General features: G+C 40.0%; 1 pseudogene; it reads left to right on the top strand.

Moving 5' to 3' along the window:
* Positions 1-221: 221 nt before the first annotated feature.
* LOC103913643 lies at positions 222-2,941 on the top strand (annotated as a pseudogene).
* The last annotated feature ends 2,200 nt before the right edge of the window (positions 2,942-5,141 follow it).

The following is a 5,141-nucleotide window of genomic DNA, read 5'->3' as shown; positions in this document are numbered from 1 at the left end:
TCAAGTTTCAAATTGATTGGTGCCGATGCACTGCAATACTAAGCAGAGGCCCATTTCTGTTTCAAAAGAGAGGCTTAAACACAGGGCCACTGCTTTGTATCAGGGCCCGTTAACTCGTGCAATACAAAACTGTTGTGGCTACATTACCTTTTATTCCAAGGCTATTTCGATCACTGTTAGCTTAAACATGTCCACACCTTGCTGCATGGCACAGTGTGGACATGGCAAGGTAAGTGATAAGCAGAGCCTCCCTATACTCAAGACACTTCTGAGCCACTGTAACTAGAAACTTAGCAGGAACCAGTGCGCAGAGTTGCAGGAGGCACAACGCCACTGGCTGAGATGAGCAGAATGTGAACAGCAGACAGTTGGCTGGAGCTCGAGGGGCTGTAAAAGCATTGAGAGACAGTCAGAGCTTTGCCTCTTTCCTTGGCAGATTGGCCCTGAGGCCCAGCATGGCTTCCTTGAGCTTCCAGGGAAGTGGCTATGCGAAGAATGCAAAGGGCAAGAATAGCCAGGTGGTGGCGTGGTGCAGGCCTTTTCATGCCTCAGGATGTAAAGCAAGTGCCTACGCTTTTGTGGACTGTGATCAAGCAAGAAAAGAAGTTAGGGTCTGCACTGGTGGCGTCACAGACAACTGATACGTACAGGAGTGTTGCCACATTTTGGATGAAGTTATTATGGGTGTAACTGTATGGTGATCATTTATGGCCAAACTGGTATTGGAAAGACCTTCACAATTTAAGGGGACCCCCGATGAAGAACATACTTGGGAACAGGATTTGCTACCAGGTATATAACATTGTATCAAATATTAGAAAAACTCAGAGAGATTGATACTGAATTTTTTTGTAAAAGCCTCTCTTCTGGAAATCTATAATGAAGAACTTTCTGATCTGAATCCTATTCCCAATGTTGGAGAAAGACTGCAGACGTTTGATGATCCCATAAACAAGACAGGTGTAAATTTGAAAGGCTTGCAAGAAATACCTGTATACAACAAAAATGAAGCCTTCCAAATCTTGGAAAGAGGTGCAGCAAAAAGGAACTACTGCAGCTACTTACATGAATGCATATTCCAGTTGATCCTACTCCATGTTTTCAGTTACCATCCATATGAAAGAAACCAGAGCAGATGGACAAGAGCTTGTTAGATCTGGGAAGATAAACTTGGTTCATCTTGCAGGAAGTGAAAACACTTCAGTTTGGGGCAGTTGATAAAAGAGCTTGTGAAGCTGGAAATACCAAGTAGTCTGTTCTGACTGGAGAAAGAGTTATTACTGTTCTTGTGGAAGGAGACACAGAGAATCTTAACTTTAAAAAATCCGTCAAGACTCTCTTGGAGAACAACGAACGTCAATAATTGCCACAGTTTCTCCCACATCTATAAATCCTGAAGAAACATTGAGTACACTGGGATAAACTCACAGAGCAAGGAACATAATGAAGCCTGAAGTTAACCAGCAGCTGCCAAAAGGAGCTATTATTAAGGAAGATACTGAAGAGATTGAGCATCTAAAAGGAGACCTTGCTGCTGCACGAGAGTAAAATGGGGTCTATATTTTCACTGAAAATTCATGAAGCCCTTAAAGGAAAGCTCACAGTGCAGGAAGAACACGTTGCAGAGTATATTGGCATAATCAGCGCCATGGAAGAAGAAGTGAAGACAATCACGAAACCATTCAAAATTAATAAAAGCGAACCTTAACAATGAAAACAGATCTGCAAATCAAGGAGAAAGAATGGAAAGAAGCACGGACAGATCTGCAAGAAACTAAGGTTCCTCTGGCTGAGAAAGAACATTTGGTTTCGGTTTTGGAAAACACCAAAGAAAAACTTAATGGCACAGCTAGACATTTGGTTAGTACTGTTAATACAAAAGATGTATCTATGTGAAACTGGATCATAAGAAGGGTGTTGATCAACAAAATGCTATTGTCCAAATACATTTGCAGGAGAAATGAATGTTCTGTTCAACAAAATACAAGATTCAGTTAGTGAGAACAGTCTGAAGCAGCAACAGATGTTGACATCTTATGCATATTTTATAGGTGGCCTCCTATCTACCAGTTGTTCAGCAGCTAATGTATTTGCATTAGTTGTATCAGTGTCTTTTGCTTCTGTTAAAAAATTGCTGTCCACTGAACTTTCGTATATGTCTGAAAAAATATTACAAAATAAGACTCTGTCATTTGCTAGCAAAGCTGAGCTGTTGAGGTTGGCTGAGGAGCACATATATGGATTAGGAAGAGCATTAAATATCTTGACACCAATGGTGGAAATTGTCCTGGAACTAAACTGTCAGTTTCAGAATAACACGAGGAAATTTTCTGCTGTGGCTGATGAGATGGAGGGCCATAAAAAGAAATTAATATCTTCTTAGGAGATCTCTGTCTCACTCTGAAAAAATTACAGGAAGAAACAGACTGGTTTTTTTCAGCTGCAAAATACTGTGAGAATTCAAGAGAAGTGGAAATGGCAAGGCTTGTATATACAAGGAATGCAAATGAATTAGTGTCCTCACTGCAAAGCCAGCTGGACCTGTTGGCACAGGAGATACAGAAGAACTTAGCTGGTATACTGTCAAAAAATGGAAGTTTGAAGACCACCATCACTGCTGGGCAAGAAAATGTTTACCTGGAAACTATGGACCTAGTCAGCAGTAAAACTTCTGCTTCAAAACAAATTTATTGCATCTCTGGATAATTTCTTTCAAGAGCTCAAGGACATAAATGGTGAAAACAAGAAGATGCTGGTAGAATCCATTGTCTGTTCTCAGCAGCTTCTTAGCAGTCTCACAAATGTGTCTGAGGATACTGGTAAAGGGAGTGAAGTTAAAACTGCTCAGATAGTCAGCTTTATGGATCAGTAGCAGTCCTCCTTCAGCAATGAGAAACAACTGCTCGGTGTTTACAATAGAAAACAGAAGGTTTATGGTTGAGATCAGTATTTTTAATTGGATATTTTGTTCTGCATTAAGCTGCAGTAGATGTGGTCTGGAACTACCACATTGTACGAATAGATCCTACAATAGATTTTATTATATGCATATCAAGAATACAAATAGTCTTTTGTGTTCAAAGATCCTTGACATACTGCTGGCACTAAAACAAACTAGTTGACCATTTTAAAAGCATTGGAAGTCACCCATTAGAGCTACAAACCGACGGCCTATACTGACCTTAAAAAAAGAAAGAGGATGTCACGTTGCTGCCAGCCACGTTCAGGGTCTCCACATCCAGGCTCTCATTTAGAGGCCTGACTGAGTGACTGCTAAAAAAAGATTCTTCTCATCGATTTCCAGTATGTGCTCACTAAAAGCCAATCAATAAGTAAGAACTTATTCAAAGAATGGAATTGTCCTATGGCTATTGGAAGCTGGGAGCTAGTCAGCAAGCAATTCTGTGTAATGGGGAAATGCAATGGATTTATGTATTATATACAACTTCTCAAGAGCAATAGTGAATTGTGGCTTGCAGCATTTACAAAGTGCGTGACTGTTAAAGAGACAGAAGAATTATCCTTAAATATAGACTTGTCAGGCTTTTTTATTCTAGATATATATAAAAGCTTATATTGCTACAAATATAATCCCTTAGATATTTTTTATAAGTCTGACTTTAGAGATTGGCATCAGTATAATTTCTTTATCACTGCAACATATGGCAGTCTTCCCCGCTGCCAAAACATGTCCGTGTTTCAGCCTCAGGGTACAGCTGGGTTGAACTTAAAACTGCGACTGTTTTCAAACATAGATACAGAATTTTATTTTACTCCTTCTGACACCATAAAGGAAAAGTAAATTCAAAATTCCTGTCACTGGAACCTCTATGAACACTACAGTGCCTAGTGGTTCCAGCCATGCTAGGAAGTGTTTTTTCCTTCTAGTTTTTGGGTAACATCTAAAATGATAACCAGTCACTACTATCTCAGGATCATGTATCACTCAGCTATCCACACTGAAAACTTCTTCAGTTCAGATCCCAGCATGGATTTGCAAGATTCTGAATCTTATGGTGATTTATGGTGAGTTTCCCACATAACCACAAGCTACAGCAATCTCTGTTCATGTGCAATCAATGATTTTGTAAACCTTCTGTTCTCAGAGGCTCTTTACAACTCATCCGTACTTAACCCATCATTTCCTCTTACAGTGCTCTTCCTGATTTGCAAAGCTGAATGTAAACCTGCTGTACTGGTGCACGTTATCTCAACGTTCTGAAAATTAGCCAGATAAACACAGCCAAATCGTAGTTGCATTTGAAAGTATACCAAGCACCACTATTTTTATTAAAACCATAAAAATATCAAACACTACACTAAGTTCTGAGCAGTTCGCTCAGCTGAGCATTTTCCAGATCATATGGCAGTACCACAAGCATCAAAAGCAAACAAACAGAATAAAGGTCCAATATTAAAAAAAGGAAAAAAAAGTCATACCTGCAATCCCATTCTCTAACCTTGCAACTGGAGCTAGAAGAAAACCCATAAATGCCTCGGGTTTTCTGCTTATTGGTGGAGCTGACAAACACCAATTGCATGACATCACCTGCTTAAAAGAAGCCCAGTGGGCAAAAGGAAATTAAAACAGGTAAGGGAGTAACTATTCCCTTCTCAGTAGTAGATATATAAATAGTAGTGTTAGCTATAACATTGGAGTTGTCTAGGTTACTGCTTTGACCTGGTTCTTTCATTTGGAACAGGTTTAGTCAGATGAGGTGACATTCCCTACAGGAGGAAGGAAGCTTCCTGACGGGTAGCAGGGTGCGTAAGGTCCTGCTTTGAACCTTGCAATGCTTCCTCTGCTATGCACGTTGTTCTGAATACAGCTCTGGATGCAGCACTTAACATTACAGAAAGGGAAAAAGGAAGTGGAGGTTAGACAAGAAACTAACAAAACAGTTCTCTAAGCAACCCATATAGTACTGTTGGCAGGTAAATTGCTGGCCACTGAAAGTTAACTATTTTTTTATTCCTCCATCTCCCTTTTCTAGATCCCCCCTACTCCCAAAGAACAGTTGAGCATGGCTCAGCCTGAGGCTGCTTTAAACAAAGTCATTCTCCACTTCTGAACTGTTGAAATCAAATTCGTCTGGCACGTTAGATGTGACAATCCACAGCTTTTATTTCTGTGAAGTAGG

The sequence above is a fragment of the Pygoscelis adeliae genome, unplaced genomic scaffold (genome assembly GCF_000699105.1).
Source record: "Pygoscelis adeliae isolate BGI_AS28 unplaced genomic scaffold, ASM69910v1 Scaffold41, whole genome shotgun sequence".
NCBI classification, from domain to species: domain Eukaryota; kingdom Metazoa; phylum Chordata; class Aves; order Sphenisciformes; family Spheniscidae; genus Pygoscelis; species Pygoscelis adeliae.
This window is presented reverse-complemented; position numbering and strand designations above follow the sequence as displayed.